Here is a 23,387-nt window from a genome sequence, read left to right on the forward strand (position 1 = left end):
ACTACACAGCCAGTCAGAATAGCGCCTTGCCCCCTCCAAAAATAAATATTAATAAATAAAACAAAAATGCACAGAGCACACATAAGTAATCCAGTGAGTGAGTGAACATTCTGGCCACGAGAGAACGTATTTGGAATGAACCCAGCAGTATCTTCCGAGGCTTTCCCCTCCAGAACCATGGCTACCAAGCATTCCAGACACGTGAATGTTCCAATCCCCCCTGAGAGGCGAATGGGAGTTTGCCACCATGCAAGATTTGAATAGAAACAAGTGGTTTTACTAAAGATCTAGAGATAGCACCTGTATTTCCTGTCTCAGGACAGACTTAACAAATCTTTTTTTCTATGTCTGCCTCCCCCCGACAGCCTCCAACCTCCAAAAAGACAGGGAGTGAGTTTCTAGGGCACAGTTTTCCCCAGTGACTAGTGCGATGCCTGGCACTGGCTGAACAATTAAAAACACTAATGGCAACGGCACTTTAAAATAGCTGGCTGCATATTATAGTAAAGTTGACATCTGAAAAAGCTGCTGGAATGGACATTTAAAGACTGGATAATGAATGTAATCCATAATCCATCAATGAATGCATTTAAGTGATGAATCAAATCAATTCACATAGACGGTCATGGGCTGAACTGTGCCCTACCCCCCCCACAAATGTATATGTAGGAAGTCTGAACTCCCCCAGTATCTCAGAATGCGACTATATTTGGAGCTAGGACGTTTCAAGAGGTAATTAAGGTAAAATTTGGTCAAACGTGGGGGGTCCCCATCTGGCGTGACTGGTGCCCTTATAGGAGGAGATCAGGACACACAGACTGGAAAGGAAGACCACATGAGAACAGAGGGGGAAGACGGGCATCACCAAGCCAAGGAGAGACCTCAGGAGAAACGAGTCTTGCCAACATCTTGGTCTTGAACTCCCCACCTCCAGAGCTGTGAGACCTACATTTCTGTTGTTGAAGCCACTCAGGCTGTTCTCCTCTGCTATGGCTGCCCTCACAGACAAGTATGAACACTAAGGACAGAGCTCTGACCTTGCACATGGTCATTTTGGGAAAGGCTCAAAATGGGGAATGTGAAGCGGCAGAAAGAGTGCTAAGAACAGGAATCAGGGAGCCCACATAGACGCTTCTGGTTCGAGCCTTACCTCTTTCTGGATCAAGCCCATTTTTACTTCGGGTCTGGTTCCTCCTTTCTTTTTTTTTATGTTTATTTATTTTTGAGAGAGAGAGAGATCAGGGAAGGGCCAAAAAAAGAAGGAGACACAGAATCCCAAGCAGCCTTAGTGCCTCAGCACAGAGCCAGATGCAGGGCTCGAATTCACGAACTGTGAGGTCACGACGTGAGCCGAAATCAAGTTGGATGCTTAACCGACTGAGCCACCCAGGCGCGCCTGTTTACTCCTTTTAAGATACAAGTGTAGATCTCAGGAGCACCCGGGTTCAGGGGCCACCAGGTAGTGAACTAGGTGCTATTTTCTAGGATGACAGAAATGGTGGTGAGGTGTGAGTGTTTTTCCTTCACTCTGTGCAGCCACGAAAGGAGCCTCCTCAAATATTTCCCAGCGGCTTCTTGAACCCCTTCACCAACATCAGCCAACGTCACTCCAACTAGAAGATCTTCTCTCAGCAAGTGTCCTACCCCAGAGGGGATCCCTGTGCGACTCGGCTTTGCTGGGCCACCCCAGCACCCGGGGGACATCAGTTTGGAGGCAGGGGTGGAAGTTATGTAAGGAAGCGAAAGGAACAAGCAGAAAAACGTCTCTGCACCTTGTGTAACGTTAGTGTATCTAGCCAAAAAAGACCTGCTTATTCCGAGCAAAGACATTAATGAGCCCTACCAAACAGAAATTACTGCAATGGGACAACAAATATCTTAATTAATCCTTTTCTCCAGCAATCTTAGCACTAACGATTACAAAATCTTCAACAGCAACATGGGAAAGACAAAGAAACCATCACACACCCGAGGTACAATCTCTGCAGAGACATACATAGAGGACCGTCTGTCCGGCAACATTTGTTTTTCTAGAAACTGCCTAGCCACACAGGTGGGAGCCGTCCTGTTCATACGACATGACCCAAACCCCAGATACACTGTGGGCTGCTGGTTGTGGTTTGGGGTTGGCTTGTTTTCTTTTGTAGCATGAAGGTCCAGCCGCCACCCTCCCCGACAATCGGTGAGACCTTCCCAGGTCCTTGGCAAAATCCCCATTTCTCTGAAGCTGCCTCTGATAAGTTAGTTCTCTTTACCAACCATAAAACAAGCTCTAATTAGCAAAACCATATGTCAAAGACAAACAGAAAAGCAGTAACTTAAAAATAACAAAAATCTAAAAAGGGTTTTTTAAGGTTTATCAATGTAAACCTTATTCCAATATAAAACCATATTCCAAAGACAGAAAAGCAGTAACTCAAAAAAAAATAACAAAAACCTAAAAAAGTGTTTTTAAGGTTTATCAATTCTACCCTAGTGGAAAGGATAATTGAATGGAAAAAAACTCCTGACTATTTATTAGATATTAACACAGGTTAGGGTGAGGATACATCCCGAGGGTGTGGCTGCCATGTTTTTCCCGTCACGTAAGTCCTGACCACTGAAAGGATCATGGAGCTGAATGGGTCTTAGAGTTCTTGCCTACCAGGGCATCCTCTTCCCAACCGCGGGCTTCTCCTCACAAGGTGCCCTCTCATTAACTCTTTCAACAAACATTTGAGGACCCCTGTATTTTGTGACCCTCTTGCTGGGGGCAGAAGCAAGCAGGAGAAACAACCATATTTGCCCTCAAGGAGAGTTCTTCCTAATGAAGGACATAAGTCATTGTTGTGAGCCAATTTATAGGACCAGCCATGCCATGTAACAATTACTTCAGCTACAATAAAGAAATGTAAAGGTCTAAACGGGGAGATGAATGTGTGAGCCAAACACATGGACAAACTCAGAGTGAAGTACTTTCGTAGGGTGATCAACGGGGGATTAGTCGGGGAACAGCTAACGGAGGCAACCACATCAAAGCAAAGGATGACATCAGAGCATAAAGATGCAGAGAATGTGGTTCTGGGTACTGGGTACCAATCTAGCACCTTGCTTATTACCCTAGCACTGGATGTTCATCTGTAAGTCTGCACTTGAGAAAATTCTGACATTCGAGGGATGCATTATTAAAAATGAGCTTCCTGGGGAGTAAACTAACATTTGAAGAGTTCATGAAATCACAAACACTAGAATATGAAGGAAAGAGATAATGACACTTGTCACAAGAGATTAAGAAGACATGGCAATACAAGGAATCTGTTCAGAGAGAGAATGATTCTAAATACAAAACGGTCAGATTGATACTTAGAAGTGTGGCTATTAATAGAAATAATATTAGAGAGGTTTCATTATGTAAATGGCTTATATGGCTGCCAGAAATGTACCCGGTAGTAATTTGCATTTTTTGCTGGAGCAGAAATTTCAAGGATGTCTCTAGCTGAATTATGAGGGACCCTTTCATTGATATGCCACAGCTTTTATAATCACAATAAAAAGACCACCTATACTTTTAATTGCTCTTGGATAATAAGAATAATTAGGTACTTTTATGTGCCAGGCACTGTGCTGTCTCTATGTGACAAACCTATGAGGTTCCCTATATAGGGAACAAACCTATGAGACACAATTACTCTCCCCATTTTATCAAGAGAATGGAGGCCAGCAGCAACTTGTCCGGGGTGTTGCAATTAACAACTGACGGGTGCTGGATCTGAACTTTGTCTCTCGGACCCCAAGCTGGTGACTCCTCCCACTGCCAGGGATCGCAACGGTCCGAGCTCTGGCAGTGTCGTGAGCATAGTGTTTCATACAGGGACCTTCTAAGGAGAAGAAATTGGTCTAGAAAGATGCGCATTTCTGGTCACCCTTGTTCGCAAATCTTGGGATCTGCTCCCACTCAGCAGCACCCATATTCGCCACCGGAGACTCCTGGGTATCGGTGCCACATTCTGATCAGCTCTTGCTATAGCATAAGCCACAGGTGCCACAGGTCAAAATACCGTATGGCTCTAGATCTACATCCTCACAGTCCCCCATCTGCCCCACATCTGCCCCAGAGGTCTCTCTGGACATTCCCTGGGCCACCAATGTCAGCTGCATTCCCTCCCCAGAGGGAATCCTTAGCTCCATGATCCACATTTCTGTGGAACTCTCCCTTCATAATTTCTCAGTCATTCAACTTAGTGTTCTGAAGTCCCAAGGTGATTGTAAAACTCTCATCTTGGCCACAGAACTTCATTAGAAGGGCTAATCAGTAACAGTGTTGTTTCAGATGCATCTATTTACCTCCTTTACACATCCTTTGAGGACTTCTTCAAGTTGCCATAAAATAACTAAAAATCGAGCAGCAGAAGGAAGGAGGAAGAGAAGAAATGCTCAAAAGCAACCAGCTCATGCTTGAAAATAGAGTGTGAGTTTAATATGAGGCTGGTTTAGAATCCTTGTTCTCTTGCATGGTAGCTCTTACTTTATTAGCCCTTGTCTTGCATCATCTGTAAATCAAAAGCAATAGTGTTCATCTCCTGGTATGATGAGGTTTAAAGGGGAGGTTGCAAGTAATGCTCCTAATGGTGGGCTTGGCATAAGGTAAAGTTCGTTTCCCTTCTACTCTTTGGTCGACGAGGAGGGGGCTGTGCGCACTGCCTCCACACATAACCACATAACCGCCGGCCACTGGCCGGTGTTCCACAGGCTGGACACACTCTTCCTGGGGCAGAGAGAGAGGCACCTCGTAGGGGTGACACTGGAAAGTTTGCTCATCTGTCGAAACCGCCACACGGAGCTATAAATGAGGATTTCATGTGGCGATACGCACAAGAACCTGATAAATTAAGATAGGCGGTAAGCTCAAGGTAACGCTGATATTTCCTTGAGATTGGTGGACAGAAGGGAGAAGGGAGGTCTTTGCTCTCCAGAGTTCCAATCTGAATCCCTAGAGGTGAGATTCTTGTCAATGACCCAGAACCACTGAAGCTTTCTGGGAGTCATGCAACCAGGCAGAGCAAGACTCGATGATGAAGCCCAGGGATTGGGGGGCTGGAGGGAGCGGTAAAGGTCCCACAGGTGGACGGGGCCCCCACTACAGCTGCACTCACTGAGCTCCAAAAGGCAGACAGGGCTTTAAGAAAAATAACAGCAAAAAACAAAAAACAAAAAAACCAAATAAACAAGAGTTACCATGTCAACACTAGAGTTTCACAAACACCGACCTCTACAGAAACTAGAAAATGTAAAATTGCTAAACAATTAGAAGCTCAAAGGAAAGAGTGATTCTCAAAGAGTGGAAAAAAGATGAGGAATGTTAATACATGAAGCACTTTTTTTGTTGTTTTATTTTTATTGTTTTTAATTTTTTAAATATAATTTATTGTCAAGTTGGCTAACATACAGCGGGTACAGTGTGTTCTTGGTTTGAGGGGTAGATTCCCGTGATTCATTGCTTCCATACAACACCCAGTGCTCATCTCGACAGGTGCCCTCCTCAGTGCCCATCACCCATTTTCCCTCTCCCTCACCCGCTCATCAACTCTCAGCTTGTTCTCTGTATTAAAGAGTCTCTTGGGGCACCTGGGTGGCTCAGTTGGTTAAGCATCCAACTTCGGCTCAGGTCATGATCTCACCGTGGGTTCAAGCCCCACATCCAGCTCTGTGCTGACAGCTAGCTCAGAGACTGGAGTCTGTCTTCAGATTCTGTGACTCCCTCTCTCTCTCTCTGAAACTCCCCTGCTCATGCTATCTCTCTCTCTCAAAAATAAATCAAACATTTAAAAAACTTTTTTTTTTTTAAAACCAGTCTCTTATGGTTTGCCTGACTCTCTCGTTGATGCACAATCATTTTATCATAAAGAAACTTTGAAAGCGGCACAGATAACCTGCTAACTTGACTACTTCATTAAGATTTTCTCAGATTTTGCGATCTAAGGCACGGCCACAAATCTTTTCCAAACAAGAAGGGTTACAAACAAAGTGATTAGTTAAGTAATTAATTAGACACACGAACCAGCCATCGACAAGCCTGGAGAAACCCCTCGCAACATCTTCTCTGTTTCTTTTCAAGGTTTGGAGGGGAAAACCGTTGAAACAAACATGACCTACTACAGGTACAATTCCTCATTCTAATGTTTTCTCCCCAAGCACCCACAAACCCAGGTCCCTCCCTTTCGCTTCCAGTTCCTGCCCAAGTTCAAATCCCTCACCTGATGCTTACCACCCAGACCTCTCAAAGAGCCGCCACTGCCTACGTGTGTTTTTTCAACAGACGCTGCCGCACGCCCCTCCCCGAGAGGCACCTGCTCAGCTGAGAGTGTGATGTGGCTGCCCCGGGCAAGGCAGACATGTCCAAAAAGACAAATATCTCAAGCTGTCCAGGGAGGTGGGAGCAAATATGTCTGAGCAACTTCAAGTGACTGTAGACCTAGGACCTGAAGCTAATTAATGGAAACCCGAGCAAAGACGGTGCCAGCTCCAGGCAAGAGTGTGAAGCTCGTGACACTTGGTAAAGAGAACCGAAGAAGAAATCTCCTAAGGGCAAGACATTAACGCCTGCACCTTATTTCCTTTGCGGACTTACACGTTTCTGTTAGAAACACGTCTCTGCACTCCGGAGGGGTTTTATAAGGTGTTGACCTGCTACTAATTACAGCAATGCCTACACCACAGCTAACAAAACAGCTCCTGACGCGTTTGATTCTGATCACATGCAGGGATGTTCTCCCCTCCAACGGAACAAACCTGTCTGCCGTCTGGCTTCTTTACATCTGATCATCACAGGCAGTCACCTCTAGCTGGAAATGCCCTTTTGTTTTCGCTTCACACAATCATGACACTTGCCTTCCTACCAAACACAGTTGAAACCACTCTCTTCTTTCATCCCATCTACACTAACCCTGATGCGTTCTGGCATCCCGTCCACAGACTTACTCAGCACTAACAAAGACTGCTCTTCGTGAAAGAGTTACATCCTCCACATGTAACTACACCTGTAACTTGGGCCAAGTCATTTCTCCTTTCTGGACCTCAGTGTTGTCATCTGTAGAGTGTAGATAATAATAATCCCGATCTCCTAGAGCTGTGAGAATCAGAGGTTTATTCTTCATCACTGTGCAGGCACATACATTCAGTGCACGTAAGGTGCTTCTTAACCCAGTACCTGGGTACACAGTAAGCACTCAGAAAATGTCTATTGCTTGCATTAGCACTGATGTTATTACTGCCTTGTGCTTACGGTTGCACTGGTCCGATAAACTCTCGGGAGAAGGAACTATTCTCACACACAGCCCAGAAACTGAGGATGTAACCAAGTTCAGTGTTAACTAAACAGCAACATAGCAACCTGTCAAGGATTCGGGCTCTTCACACTCAGCCTCCTCTGCTGATTACAAAAGCTCATTCGCACGCATGAGTTCAGGCAAAAACAAATCCAATCGTAGCTGATTCTTGAAGTAGGACAGTGGTAAGACAAATAAATACGTCTAAATTTGCAGAGAAATACTTTTAACAGGGCTTCAGCATGAGAAAAGAGAATCTCCCGCGGCCCATGAGCATCTCCAGAAGCATCCTGAAGGGACAAATGAAGGAGAGGTGAGAATGTGCGGGGTGAGGAGCATAGGCCATGTGAGGGAAATGGGGTTCCCTGAAAGGTACAGTGCAGGTGCAAGTTAGTTACCCAGGGCTCAACTCTAACCTCAAGCGGTGCTCAGTTCCTCTAGTAAAAGTCACTTGCCCATGGAGAGAGATGCACACCTGAATTTACACCAGGGCTATTTCCACCTTACATGCTAGACCACCATTTACATACCTGCCCCCTTCCACCTCTCTCACTTCTATTCTTACCCTTCTCATTTCCCATGTAAATCTGACGTCGCTTCATCCACAGTTACAGAATATCACTGGTGACGGGAACTTAAAGAGGAGGGAACTGGTCCAGAAAGGTTAGTAACTTTCCAAACGTCACAAAATCTGTGGCGTGGCAAAAACTGGAGCCTAGATGGTGACCACCTGCTCTTCCCAAAGCAAGCGCGTTTCTGACTACACCATCCCGTCTGCTTGCTTCCCCCCCTTCCCGGCCCTCTACGGTGCCTAAGTCACCAACATGAGCTGTGTTGTCACACATTGGAACAGGCCTCTTTTTTCAGGCAGAATAAACTATATTTGGCTATTTTGTCCTCTGTGCTCACTCTGCTCTGCATCATGCATGGGGCCCTTCTGCCTACACTGACTGCCATTCACCCTTAATCGCCTACGACACCCCACCTCCTAATAATATTTGGCTCATAAGAAATTTAAATGGCTAATAAATACCATTCATTAATTTAAAACCATTTTAGAGGCAAATACTTCATTCTTCTTTTGAAAAAAAAAAGTGGGCTTTATTTCACTGGAGTCTTTTCTTCCCAAGCCGTGGCAGTGCTATTTCATTAGGAAATGTCATTGCTTGAATACCAGGTGCATTTTAAAAAAATAATCCAAACCGAATTAGCTTTTATGCCTAACAGAAGACCGGAAAGCATAAAACAACTCATTGGGAGGGGAAGGATTAATTTGGTGCGTTAGAAACAAGGGCTGTTTGTCAAATCCAAGTCACCTGTAACAAGTGACTCCTTCGCAAGGAAAATTATTTACCTTCAAATAACCGTGTCAAGCTAGGAAGAAAAAATGTTTCACGAAATAGCCACTAAATTCATTCTTCTTGATGCGGCACAGGGACCCGGTAAGAAGCTATGTAGCTCAAGGGGACGAAACTCCTAAGAAACTCTGAGGTACTGCCCACTGCTGCAGGCAATCGGCAAGTCGGGGGGAAGGGAGATTCCCAGGAACACGTGAATCATAACTGTTAGTCATCACTTCGGGAAATTCAGGACAGAATCACTATCAGTGAAACATATTATTACTTGCCAAATGTCCAAGACACAAATTTCCTTGGAAACCACTGGGGCAATACTAGAGGCTCTACACAGACCGTTAATTTTCCTATTTTATGGGCTGGCACGTTTTGGGGGAACTTCTCGAGTAACATGACAGAGAAGTGAGTTTGTTTAATTACCGTGTGGACAGGCACGGTTTCTACATATTCTTAAGCAGGGATGGATGCAGTCTGTGTGTTCTGAAGCTTATAAAGTTAGGCAAGCAATGGGAGAGAGTATTGGTGGGGTGGAGGGTGTCTTTAAGAAAGAGCTCACGGGGCGCCGGGGTGGCTTAGTTGGTTAAGCGTCCAACTTTTGCTTAGGTCATGATCTCGCGGTTCGTGGGTTCGAGCCCCGCGTCGGGCTCTGTGCTGACTGCCTGCTCGGTGCCTGGAGTCTGTTTCGGAGTCTGTGTCTCCCTCTCTCTCTGACCCTTCCCTGCTCACGCTGTCTCTCTCTCTCCTAGAAATGGATAAAACATTTAAAAAAGAAAGAAAGAAAGAAAGAAAGAAAGAAAGAAAGAAAGAAAGAAAGAAAGAGCTCAGAAAAATTACCAACCTAGACTTTGACCCCAGGTCCTAGGAGGGGCCTGTGCAGACTGAAGCATCACTAGCTCAGAGACAGGTGTGCTTGGTCCATGACACAATCAGGTGAACGCACACATCACAAGCGTGAAGACACTGCCAATGACCGACATCTACGTTAATTCCTTACAGTCCTCTTCGACACTATACTGAAATATTTTTGTGCACATTTCTGCTGAGCTCAAGTAGGTAAAGAGAAATGTTTGCATGTGATGTTTCAGATGAGCTATTAAATGAATCCCAGTATGTGGCTTTACTACCTTCTCAGGAAAACCTCTTGTCCGCTGTCATTTGCTAAGCACCGATGCCTCATCTGTGAGAACCCATCGAAGGGCTCCTAAGAGAGCATCTGAGATTCGCATCACACTGCATCTAAACTCAGCGGTTATACTTCAGTGCGGACGAGGCGGGGAAGGACAGTGTGGAGTGGTCCGGCACAGTGCCCCTGAACTGAACGGGCTTAAGTCTGCGTTCAGTCAGAGCTGGGGGAAGGGCCTTCTACCACACCAGGTCTCCAGTGCAGGGAGAGCACCCTAGTACATCTGAATTACGGCAAGGCAAAAATGAGAAGGGAGAAGACTCTCTGAGTACCTCCACATTAAATCAACCCATGGAACCTGGAAGAAAAAGATGTACCGTGACAGAATATTCGAGAATCACAGGCTTCTGGGATCTGAAGCACATTTCTACCTTAGCACACCAGAAAGTCATTACTCTTCCATTAACTTTCAGAAAGTAGATTAGACCTTTCTGGGCTTTCTTTCTGAAGGCTCTTGGAGCTCCAGGGTGCCAGTGAAGTGTGGCTTAGCCCAGGAGCCGCAATTCCTAGAATAGAAAACTGAAAATAACACATTCACTCTGACACACCAGCCCACTACTTTTAATTGTGGCTCATTAAAGATGTAAATAGAAGAAGACTTACGTTCACCTCTACTACAATTTCACTGCTGCAGTAAAATTACAACACTTCTGTTTCTATGCAGAAAGGAATACTTCTGCTTTGTGTAACATCACCGCAAGCAGAGGGCTGTGATTCACCAATTTTCCTACGGCAGTCATCACATGTTTCTGCCTGCTGTTGGACAGAGGCAAGTAGATCGAGTGATTAACTTAAAACTCAACGAAAAGAAGAATAAAAGACAAGTCAGTCTAAAGATGGTAGCTGGCAAGTTCTTGCATTACAGAAATGCAAGCCTGTCTGTAGAAATTCTGCAGAGAATTCACACTCAGGACGGGGCAAAACCCAAGTAAGAGGGAATCTACTCGAAAGAGGAATGCCTATGAGGCATCTGATTTTTGTTTTACCAATGTTATCTTCTTCTGTTACTCATGAAAAAATTTTCTATGTCCTCCATTTACTCCTACTCCTTTTTTTTCCACTTAGGTATATAATTAAGTACAATGTTGTATTAGTTTCAGGTGTACGAAATATTGATTCGACGGTTCTATATGTCACTCAGTGCTCACCATGGTGAGCGTGGTCACCATCTGTCACCACACAACATGATTAAGATATTATTGGCTATATTCCCATGCTGTACTTTTCAATCTCTGTGACTTACTTATTTTATAACTGAAAGCTTGTTGCTTACTCATATGCTTATAAGACCTAGCTTCCGAAAATAGAATGAGAATTGTATCTTAATGATAATTATTAATACAGTAAGGCCTTAAAAGTGAATGCATGAGATAAGTTTATTTGAAACACTGTTAAAAATAAATTAAGGGCCAAACACAAAAAGACACATATTGTCTAATTCAAGGTGTATGTGGGAGCTAAGCTAGGAAAACTCATCAAGGTTGAAAGTAGAGAGGAGGTTACTAGGAGCTGAGAGAAAGGAATGGAGAGCTGGTACCTGGTAACACGTACAGAGTTTCTGATGATGAAAACTCTGGAAACGGATAGTGGTGATGGTGAGTATAACAATATTGTAAGTGTACTTAAAGCCACTGAATTGTACGCTTATACATGGTTAAGGTGGCAAGATTAATGCTATGTGTATTTATCACAATTAAAAATACATATATTTAAAAATCAGATTAAGGACACTTTGAAAGTGGGGTGCTAGAGTGATGGCTAAGTCCCCGAGACAGAGTACTGTTAGCTCGCCGACTCTCCCAAGTGGATGAGGGCACTGCCAGGCAAGGGAAGGGATAAGACCAATGGGGATGGTCACCAGGAAAGCAGAGAAAACCACGCCCGGTCCTGCAAAATCGGCTGTGGGTGAGCTAAGCCTCTGCCCATCGGTACCAGCATTGGGGTCAAGTGTTTACAAGTCCTGATTTACAAAACATCTATTGTTTTTGGAGACTCTTACTGAGGATTAATTTCAGAGAGCAGATAACTGCTCCAAAACTTGTCAGGTTAATACAGATTTGGGTCGCATTTACATAATGTGTGCATGTAGGTTCACAGGCCATGACCTTTGATAGCTGGACGTAAACTTCCCCTTTCACTAAATGTCACTGCAAATTCCGGGCAGCATTTGGAAACACGTGCTGGCTGCCTGTTGCTAAGGGTTCTCTGGTGTAATAAATTCGGTGTCAATCAAATGGAAGAAGCAGAGTGCTTCCCTTAAGTATCTAGGGTGCTTGCAATGCACTCACCCCCAAACTCTGTTCTACTGTGAAGAGCAAGTTCACTCTGCGTGGTGTCCAGCACAGGATGCTAGGCTCTTCCAAGTGGCTAATTTGATGGGCTCCTAGAAATGGCCACCTGCCAGCAAGATCACTTAGAAGGATGCTGGTCCTGAAGAAGCTGAAAATAATGTCTTTCCCATCAACTTCTACCAAGTAGATTAGGTCCTTGTGAGGCTTTAGTTTCTCTGAAATCAACAGAGTGCTAGCAAAGTGGCCTTAAACCAGTGAGGGGAAAAAAGTGCAGAGCAGAATGGAAATCAGAAGTGGTTTGACAGAGGAGGAGAGGAGACAGAAAACAGGCAAGGGGTCAGCGCGTCCAGGATTCAAATCCCAGCTTTTATTCCTACAAGCTGAGTGACAGTCTCTAGCACTAATACCCTCATCCACCATAATAACATATAATTTAAAGGTAAAAGTCATACTCATTATCTTTAGGATTTTTTTGTGAGGATCAGATGAGATGAAACATGTACGGGCACAAAGGAAATAGTTTATTAACTTTTCTTAGATTAATTAGTTTCCTCTTTAAAAGGGAAAACATACAAGAAGGGTCTCCTAAGTTTTGTTGAGGAAGTTTTTAAAATAGACTCTGGGGCGCCTGGGTGGCTCAGTCAGTTAAGCAGCCGACTTCGACTCGGGTCATGATCTTGTGGTTCGTGAGTTCGAGCGCCATGTCAGACTCTTTTGCTGACAGTTCAGAGCCTGGAACCTGCTTGGGATTCTGTGTCTCCCTCTCTCTCTCTGCCCCTCCCCAGCTTGTGTTCTATCTCTCAAAAAATGAATAAACTTTAAAAAAGTAAATAGAATAGGCTCCATCACTATTTATGGGGTCTCCATCATGCTGAAGGTCCAGTGGCATTCCTTGAAGGAACATAGGGCGTGAGCCTGTCTTTAATTTCGGGGAACTCTGAGGCTAACAGAGCAGAGAAGTAAATCAGTGCTATGTCTGATCATGACCTTCTCCTAGTCCACAACCTTCAATGGCTCTCCACCACTTGAGATAAAATTCTAACCCTGAGTATGGGATTAAACCAACTGTTTTAACCTGTAAAATGGGGCTAACTGAGTTACAGGGAATTGTAAAACGCACTCACAAAACCTGGTCTAAAGTAGCTACTCAATTAATAGGTCACACTAATTATTGTTATTACTGTCCTCATTAAAGCAGCCTCATTCTTCCCAATCTCGCGTTGTTCTATCTCCCCCACCTCGCACTGGCCCCAAGCCCTCTTCCTCCTCCTCGCCTTCATTCCCTCACCCTCCTACCATCCGGGATCCTGGCCATACTTCAAAGTCTAGCTCAGAATGCCTCCTCCAGAATGGTGTGGCCGGACCAACCGTCTCATCCCTTTGCATTCCCACGGCATTTGCTCACCCTCCTGGACTGGGCTCCATCACACATTTCACCTTCCCCAACAGAGTAATGACACATAAATTCAGTGGGAAGGAAGGTACCAAGAATCAAGGCTGGGAAGTTTTTATCACAAACTGAGTAACAGTCTAACTGAATACCATGAAAGTAACATGATCATAATTGCTAACACTGTGTGTGTGTGTGTGTGTGTGTGTGTGTGTGTGTTTTAAGCTTTATGGGCATGAATGCACATAGGTTTTACAACTCTTGATAGACGCTGCTTTAATTTTCCTATTTCGTGGGTGGACAAACTGAGACCCAAAGTGGTTAAGTAAATTTGCTCAGCCTTCCACAGCCACGCAGAAGCAGATCTGTATTCAAACCTGGGAAGTCGGCCTGAGGAACATATGCCTAATACATGATGTCGTTTTCCAACAGCATCAGAGCAACGTATTATGTACCGCACCCCGATGACGACAGCGACTGGTTCTCCCAGAGCTGCATTCTCAAACCTTGCAATCCATCAAGGCATTCTGTATTTAGATCTTTAACATCTCACGATGAGCTGTCTTCCTAACTGAGGCTACTTGTGCTTACAGACACTTCTGCTCGTGCTAACGGGCACCAGGCAGCGTCACACAGGTCCAGCCACAACCCCGCCAGGTGGATCCACACACGCAGCCTGGGGAGGGCCGTTCAAGATTAGCATCCAGTACATCGGGAGGCACCGGAAGCTGGAATGAAAACCCCAGGTGTCTACTGTCTTCTTGAGTGGTTGTGACTAGGATCTAGGATGCTTTTGAGGACTGGCGCTCACAAAAGAGCAATTTTACAGTCGGTAGCTCCAGGTAAATGAACTTCAGCAGTAGCCAGAAAAGGCTACAGCACCACCCCGTCCTCCTCTGCCCCAGAGAATGCACCAGAGGTGAACTGTGAATCTGCATTCGTTCACCTTAGAGATGGTGCATGCGTGCGTGTGTGTATTTAGTGGAATTGTAGTTGACATACACTGATATATAGTTTCAGATATGCCTATTTCCTGGTGCATCTTCTAAACAGCCCGATGGTCAGGCTTTTAAATGAATGCAAGGCAGGCACCTGGGTGGCTCAGTCGCTTAAACACCGGACCTTGGCTCAGGTCATGATCTCATGGTTCATGAGTTCAAGCCCCAAACTGGACTCTCTGCTATCAGCAAGGAGCCCACTTTAGATCCTCTGTCTCCCTCTCTCTCTGTCCCTCTTCCACTCCCTCTCTCAAAAATAGACATTAAAAGACTAAAATAAAAATAAGTGAATGCAAGGCTCAGAAGAGAAAAATAATAAATTGAGCCAAGGTTCTTCACTGTCCAAAACAGACAAAGATCAACTTATAGGAGATCCTGCAAAGTGATATGGTATTTAAGGCTGTGTTAGTTGTCAATCAGTACATGCTGTTGACTGATCAATTTCTAAATTCGTTGTTTCAACAACGGTTCAACCTTTGTTGTAATTTCACTGACAAGCAAACTAAAGGTTGGGTAGGAATATCACGCCAAAAAAAAGTGGCAAATCTTAAATTGAAATGCTCTATGCCAACTTACTGATGCTAACTAAAACATTAATAGGAAAAATATATATGGCATGTTTAATATATATTATAAAATAATATACACTATTAAACAGCCTTCCCCTAATGTCAAAATACTGTTTAAAAAGATGTGTAACACGCCTCGCACACTGATCTCCATCAAATACCATTCTGAATTCCTTGCTCACAAGTGCAAATGATGATTTTTTTTTTAGTGGCATTTTTAACATGTGATATTAAAAAACCTCCTCCTCCTCCCTTTGCAAAGGAACTTTGGAGGATGCCAAATTAATTTTGGAGATGACTTTTCATTTTGTTTCAGCCAAGATATTTTTTCCTCCTTTGCAATTTTAACCAAACAGAATTCTTAGAAACGAAAAAATAGTAACAAGTATATTTCTAGAGTAGAATAGCCTTTCAGAATTGAAAATGTTATATCAATCCTTTAATGTTACCCAGTCTTGGCTTTTTCAATTCCCTTCAGAAAAAAATACCACATATTCATATTATGTTGCCAAAACTGGAAGTGTCATTTCTGTCGATTTCTGATTTGGCCGATATGATTTTTTCATGACCTAAGACAGTAAAAAGCAATTTCTAGTAACTTCACAAATATGGCTCCTGAGAAGTTGAAGCGATTCTACCTGATGTTAGAATTTTAAAATACCAAAGATGCACTCTACCAGATTACTTAAAGTGGCATGCTGCTGAGTGCAAAGCTTTTGTAAAAATCGTGTAACCTAAAACATCAACTTATCATTTTTACGACAGTCATTAGCACTGAGACGATCCGAAACATTTAATATCTTACCTGAGGGGGGATTACTTGTCTATTTCTTTTTTTTTTTTTTTTTAAAGTAGGCTTCATGCCCAGCACGGAGCCCAACCTGGAGCCGGACCTCATGATCCCAAGATCAAGACCTGAGCTGAGATTAAGAGTCAGAATTCAATGACTGAGCCACCCAGGTGCCCTGCTTGTACACTTCTGAATGAGTTGTTTCTTTTTACCTTTGGTAAATATTTATGAAGCTGTATATTGTACAGGAATGGATTGACTCCTTAGAATACAAGGTTTAAAACACACCAATCTCCATCCTTGTGGGTCATCTACAGAGATGGCTGCAAAATCAAAGAACTGCCATCCATAGAGCTCACACAGGAAGAGAGACACTCCCATTAAGCATCAGTGAATGATATTCACTGGGTAGAGAAACAGAATCTCATGCAGAAGAATCAACATGAAAAAGGCATGGCTGCTGAAGTATGCAGGATATTTAGAAAGGCAACGAGTGTTAATGTGGGGAGATGGGAGGGAGGGATGAGACTTCGATGGTGAGTTGGTAATGAATTCCTAGGGATTTTGAATGTCATGCAGTTAAGTCACCATTTTATCTTGCAGGGAAAGAGAAGCTAACAAAATCCTTTAAATCTTTCCTTTTCCTTCATCGTATTCGTTCATTACGATGGAAAATCCCAGAAGAATACTATTTCTCAAGAAAGTACCAATTGCTCTAATCCTACAAACATCTTCATTTTTAATTCACTTCCTTCCAGTCTTTGTTGACAGGCACACACACACTTTCCTCATGACTTTGGAATCAATGCATATTGATGTGTAATCAATTGTAAGCACAATTCTGAAGTCTGAGTTTGATCCTTAACATGACAAACACTGTTCCATACTTCCATGGGCTGCCAAGGGTTTTTAGGAATGAGAGTGATTCAACCAGACCCTGGCTTCGGGTAGAAAATTCTCAAAACAGCAGGATGAATGAAAGACAGGAAGAAAGACCTAAGGCCAAAGTCGTCTCTGGGAAGTGGCCGCAGCAGCCGGCAAGTGACGGTAACGGCAGATACAGAACAAGATCTGTAGGGGAATGGAGAAGAGCGGGAAGACCATGAAGTAATAAGCAAGAGGTAAAACTCTAACATGTGGTCAAGGACTAAAGTATTGGAAGAAGAGATGGTGTCCAGCATCAATGACTGGCTGGTCACTGACCCTGTTTCCTTAAACAAGGAACCCATCAAGGGAGCCAGGGCAGAGACAGAAGGAGGTGTAGACCAAGTTGGAGGTACCCACTGACACCCAGTTGGAGCCCTCTGGGAGGAAGCTGGAAGCCAATGGTCTTAAACTCCAGAGAGGAAGAGAGAGCAATGTTAGACATTAGAGTGGAAGTGACAATGAAGCCATGATGTGATGATGTCTTCAGGGAAAGCACGTGCAGTAAGGCACTCTGATGAGCTCCTTTTCAGTTTTCATGCCAACCGTGCGCAAATGTGGCAGTTTAGTCCTAATTTCTTTTGATGCACCGCAAACACCTCCTTTCAAAGCCTTCAAACTGTCACCAAAGAAGGGTACCTTCCAAGTTAATCACCATCTGTTTTGATGATGCCTATTATAAGGCAATTCGCTGCATTTCCTGAACTGGTGCGGTTTCACTCAGTTATACAAAACCACACCGCTTCTCTAAAGGACTGACACAATTAGCCCCTGATGGTATCAGCAAGAAGAGAGAGCTACAACACATTTCACAGAAGGCATGCTTGGTACTGCTTTACAGACAACCTCGGCTCGGGTCTATGATAGGTATCTAACCTCTCTAGGCTAGAGAGCCTTTAAAGAACTTTCCAATGATGGTCTTCAGGGAGGGGACTGGACTGACTCTTGTCCTATTTATATCTGCCTTCCAAAAGCAGCACCGATGATTTAGGAAGCCATTTGGAAAATCTGCAGTTCTCGAGAATGCCTCGTGGTAAACAACACAAGTGACATCATCAAATGTTCTTTTAGAACCAGCTCTCCTCTTTCTCAACCATGGATGACTGCTCGTAAGGAAATATTCCACACACTGCTAAGGCCCTCCAAATTAGCAAGGCCGTTGGTACGTCACTAAAATTGTATATTTTATAATTTCTTTAATTTTGCCCTCGTCACTCCTCCACCTTAAAACCTTTAATGAAGGGTCAAGACACTGATGCCAGCAACTGTACGTTTTCTCTCTCATGACCGACAGCCTGTGTACCTGCCTCCTGCATCACAAAGGCAGGCCTCACCCCAACCAAACTGGGCGAGTCTACAGAGAGGACATCTAGGCAGATTTCAATGAAGCACGCTGCAAAAGCCTCTTCTGCACCCAGTATTGCTTTGCAAACCTGTGCTCTTTTTTCTCCCCTTAGCGGAGAACGAGAAAAAACCCATTCCCAATCCATTCTGTTATACCTTCCTGCTTTCCAAACCTCCCATCACCAAAATTAGATGGACACCCGGGAGAAGATGCTTCCTGTCACCATGCTTGAATGTGCCTTTCAACACAAACATAATTCAAGATCGGCACAACTTCTCTCACATAAAACTGTGACAGAGCAAGAGTAAAAACAAACAAGCAAAAAGGTTGCAAAAAAAAAAAGAAGAAGAAGAAGGTTTGGGGCGCCTGAGCGGCTCAGTCGGTGAAGCGTCTGACTTCTGATCTCAGCTCAGGTCATGACCTCACGGTTTGTGAGTTCGAGCCCCATGTTGGGCTCTGCACTGACAGCGTGGAGCCTGCTTGGGATTCTCTCTCTCCCTCTCTCTCTACACCCCCTCTCAAAATAAGGAAACAAACCTTTAAAAAATAGAGAAGATTATCTTTAAAAAAAGAAGAAGAAGAAAAGGTTTAGTGCAGTTGGTAGTGGCTGTGCTAACAGCTAGTAAATTTCCCGATTAGCCCACAGGCGGGCTGGACTTCCACCAGCTCTGGGGTTTGGTTTCCGTCAGAATTCCCACCAGGGCCGGGTCCACCAGCAAGGGCATCCATCAGGAGTCGCTCTCGAAGCAACGCTGCCCTACAAATCTCCTCTGCCAGGCTTGCCCTTGCTGGAGCAAGCAGGGGAGGGCGGGAGGGGCCTGTGTCTCCACTGCAGTCTGTTGTCATCAGATTCAAATCCCGAATCTGCAGCCGGCACCGGGGCTGCTCTGATGTCTGTCCACAGCAGCTTAACTTTATTGCTTTTAGCAATGGGATCGCTCTCCTGCCACCAGAGTGGACGACCTCCGAGCCCTAACAGCTGAAAGAAATCGCGTTCAAAATACACTGCCAAGGGCAGCAGGTGTGGCCTTGGGATCTGAAGCTAACGCGTCGAGGTTAGCACAGCACTGCTCCCACCTCAGCTCTGCCTCCTGCCCAGACGCTCTGGTCCCTCTTTCCAGAGCTGACATTACTGCTGGGCTGCGCGCGGGCAGGGGCTACCGCCATGAAGAGGGACACGCGGGGTCACTGCTTGAAGAGGAGATATAGAAAGAAGGTTTCCGGAACAGCCTCTGACCCAGGGGACTACCTAGAGCGGTTTCTAAGGGGTCAGAAAATATGCAGATTTCACATCCCAGAAAGGCTGAGGCTACTGAGGAGTGAGTGTGACCATCATGGTAGGATGCTGCTTAAATCAACAAGCAAATACGTCCTGGGTTCCTACGGTGTGCTCAGATCTAGATTCTTAAGTCTAGAGGCGGCTCAGGGGGAGGATGAAGAAGTAGACTCAGGCAGTCTTCACAAGCCTCTGTGTGCTCAAGAGTTGTCTGCGGTGAGTTTCCTGGGCTTGGTGTCCCCAGAAATTCTGACTCATCGAGCCTGGTGTTGCTGATGTTGCTGAATCTGCTACTTGGCATGCCCAGGTGATTCCGCTGCGGGAGGTCCGGGGGCCAGACCGCCTTTGAGAAACAGTGGGCTCTGAGCTGATCCCCGCCCTCAAGCGGTTTGCAACCCAGATGGGGTGACGGCCACATCCACAAAGCAATACACAGCCACAGGTTTATTTATTTTTTTTATGATGCATGGTCTTAATGCTATGGGAGCTCATAGAGGGCTGAGCATTCTGGGAAGGCTTTGTGAAGGTGAACTCGCAGGACCTGGATTCAAAGAGACAGCCCCATGCAACTGTCTTAACCAAACCTCCTGATTCAGCATGACACGGGGACCATGGCATACAGTATTAGCGAAGATCAAGACATGAGTTAGAAGGCGGCCATCAAAGAGGTAAACGGACTTTATACATTGAGCGCAGAGAGGAGACTGGCACCCGGGGCACCACTGCCCTGGCGTTTCCAGATAACACTATGTTCACATTTTCATCCTGCCGCATTCATGTGGTTTCCTGCACTTCATAATTTAACATTTGTCAGAGGAAAAAAAATGCCGTTATGAAACCCAAATAATGCACCACTCTGAGGCAGACAGCCAGTTGCTAACGAGAGTGACATGTGAGCATCATTTAAAGTGTCATTCATAGCTCTGTTTGGAACAGGGATGTTCGGTAAGAAGGAAAGATAATCAACTCTGCTCAACGTAAAACAAAGGTCGGGGCATCGTGAAGTTCAGGGACTGGCAGATCATCTGTAAGACACTGACCGCGAACAGGGAAGGAAGAATTAGATCCATGACCGAAAAATAAGGGACAGTATGATATCATACCACACTATCTTATATATTACATTATATTCATATAACAACGTGCCACGTTGTTTTTTATGCTGCAAGACATTAATAACCACAGGCACCGCAAGGCCTCTTTGACCAAAGGACTGCCTGGTCCACAAGATCGTAGGGAAAAATAGGGAGAAGGGACCCCCAAGTGCCTGGCCCCCTTTTTCCACACTGGCCAGTCCAGCGAGCGCCCCCTGCTGATGATGACTAGCCCAAGGGCTCACATCGATTTGGCTGAGCGAGAATCAAAGGGTCTAATTATTTAATTCATTTCACTAGAGTCAGCTGTGGGATTTTAGAATTGCAAAAGATGGCTCATTCCATGAGGATGGGTGAGTTGTCCGAGGTCACCAAGACAGGTGCCCAAGATAGCCAGACAGGAGCTAGCTTCCATGTGAGGACGGTCTCCCAGAACTGCCATCAACTAGGCTGAATAGACTTCCTTGGAAATCCACCATATTTTTGTGTCTAGTTGGGATTTTATTTATTGTTTATAGTTTGGAGCATTTGAATTCCATCTCCAGACCAAGCTGTCATTCGGGGCACCACATACAGTTTTTAAACGGTGCTCAATAATTATTTATGGAGCAAGACTCGGAAATTCCCAGCGCTTCTCACCTTGCCCATCCTGTTACTGCACTACAAGGTAACAAATCTGCCACCAGAGTGAATCGACTGTCTCGGGTGTGATTAATCCCTTATGCTCTGAGCTGAAAGGAATGTCGGGAAGGTGTAGTCTGTTAGTTGTTTGTGTGTTTGGTTGTTTGGGGTTTTTATCCCTTGTTTTTTGGTTTTTTTTTTTTTCCGTTCTCCTCTAACCACAAATGCATTGTCCTCAGATCCCGCTACTCTGCAAATTTCAGAGACAAATACACTAAGTAAATTTAGTTGCTCTGCTGGCTCTCCATCAACATTCTCTCAAACATCCTGTTGCCTGGGCCATGGAGAAATGGCCATGCCCTTGAAGAAGACGTCCTGAGACACCAAATAGACGATGTCTGACAGAATCTAAAGCTAACGAATGCCAAGTTCTTTGGATGACTTACCCACACCCGTTTGTGTTTCAAGACCATTCACGCAGGCTGGAGTCCACTCTGTCTTGCTCATGGCCTGGAGCAGCTGTGCTTAGAGACCTCAGAATAAACTCTTTCATTTTGCTCCAGTATGCTACAGGAAAAGAAAACAAAACAAGTCAGAATGAAAAAATGCCACTTCAAGCAGTTAGTTGATATTCAGGGGGGAAATCCCTGGCCTCTCTCAGACGTATACTTTATAACCTCAAACAAGCATGTTCATGATCAGAACGAAGCTATCACACAGCGATCTACCTACAGTATTTTTGAACACTGGGGTATATGCCACTGGGAATGTGCTTGCAGAATTCCAAGTTTACTACCCGAAATAAATATATAAAGAAGAATTCATTATGTTTAATAATTAAAGATAAGGGATGGGCCGTTATCAAGGATAGAAAGGGGAGAAAGTCTCACGTCAAATTAAAATTCATCTGATTCTGCCCATTAAAGACCCAGACTCACTGAGCCAACAGTAATAACTCTAAACATAGGGCTGTTAGGATTGAACAACAACAAAAAAGATGAAGCGTTAGAGGAAATTTTCTATTTTGCACCAGAAACTGGTAATTTAACTGATGGGTTTTCATGCTGACTCTTGATACATCTTGATCATGAACTTGCCCCGGCCCAAGCTGGAAGACAGCATTAACTTTCCACACTAACTATAACATGTGCATGCCTCTCGACCCCTCCTCAGGGGAGCGGACAAAGCGTGCACATTAGAACTGTGTGTGACAGGGAGCTCTGGAAAGTCCTCCGCTGCCTCGTGAGCTTAGAACAGTCACTCATCACAGGGTGTTGTTCGAGCTCCTTCTGGTGCTCAGTCAAGTCCAACCCATTGTTTGTTTTTTGACAATGGCCATTTGAGCCTGGAGACGGTGTTCAAAAGCAGCAGCCTTTTCTAGCCTTTTATGAGCTCTTCCTCATCTGTTCAGTAAACACGCAGTGAGACCCTCTCCATTCTCTCACCAGGATGACTGCAACCCACTTGTGACTCCAAACTCTATGCATCTGCAAAGATCCTGAGGCCACCGCCAGGTCACCCTGCAATGACCCAGCTGTGAGAGAGAGGATATAGACTTTCAAGTCTCACGAGGTGACTGCATGAATTACCAATTCCTTGAAAGCCTTCTGAAGCCATTACTTTATAAAATGCTCAACGGGTTTGAAAAGACCTTTGGGGGGGGGGGGTTGTGTCTGTCTGTGGTTAAATGCGTGTAGGCACTCAGAACTTTTGAGGAGGAAGAGAAAGCTGCTCTTGGGTAATGTTTAAACGAGCGAGTTGAGTTTAAGCCCATTATATTTTCAGTCTAGTTGGAAGAGCGGCTGCCTGAAAATGGCAAAGTCTTTTTTATTTTCTTGATGCTATCAATACCCACCGAAAGTGGGGTTGTCACGATTTTTATTAGCCTTCAGAGCAGCTTTCATGCAATGTAACTCAGCTCCCACTCAAATGTGTAACAGTAACATATTGCTAACAAATCAACACAAGCCAGGAAGTTCAAAGCATGACAAACTGTCTTTAGCTTACCGTTTGGGTAAAAACAGAATTTTAAAGGGAGGAGGAGGATTTAAGCAAGCCCACTGCGAGTTATTGGCTGGTATCAATCTTCTTTTACTAAAAATAAAGTACCGCCTTTCTTTCATTTGGTACCAGCTTTCTAGCCTGGTCGTTTAGAACTGGAAGGCCCTCTGTCATCTAGTTCAAGGTTCTTCTACAAAAGCTGCCGGCCCAGGGAGGCCAAGAGCACCCAGCAAGTTCATCTGTGCT

The 23,387-nt window shown here is 44.6% G+C and overlaps 1 long non-coding RNA gene across 1 annotated transcript in view; it reads right to left on the minus strand.

Moving 5' to 3' along the window:
- Window positions 1–23,387, minus strand: part of LOC144236468 (uncharacterized) — a 250,995-nt gene that overhangs the window by 129,051 nt on the left and 98,557 nt on the right. The window contains exon 3 of the long non-coding RNA XR_013336561.1: window positions 21,587–21,707. This is a non-coding gene — a long non-coding RNA (uncharacterized LOC144236468). The remainder of the gene's footprint in view (window positions 1–21,586; window positions 21,708–23,387) is intronic.

This window comes from Crocuta crocuta, unplaced genomic scaffold (genome assembly GCF_008692635.1).
Source record: "Crocuta crocuta isolate KB4526 unplaced genomic scaffold, BGI_CrCroc_1.0 scaffold24, whole genome shotgun sequence".
In the NCBI taxonomy this organism is placed as follows: Eukaryota; Metazoa; Chordata; class Mammalia; order Carnivora; family Hyaenidae; genus Crocuta; species Crocuta crocuta.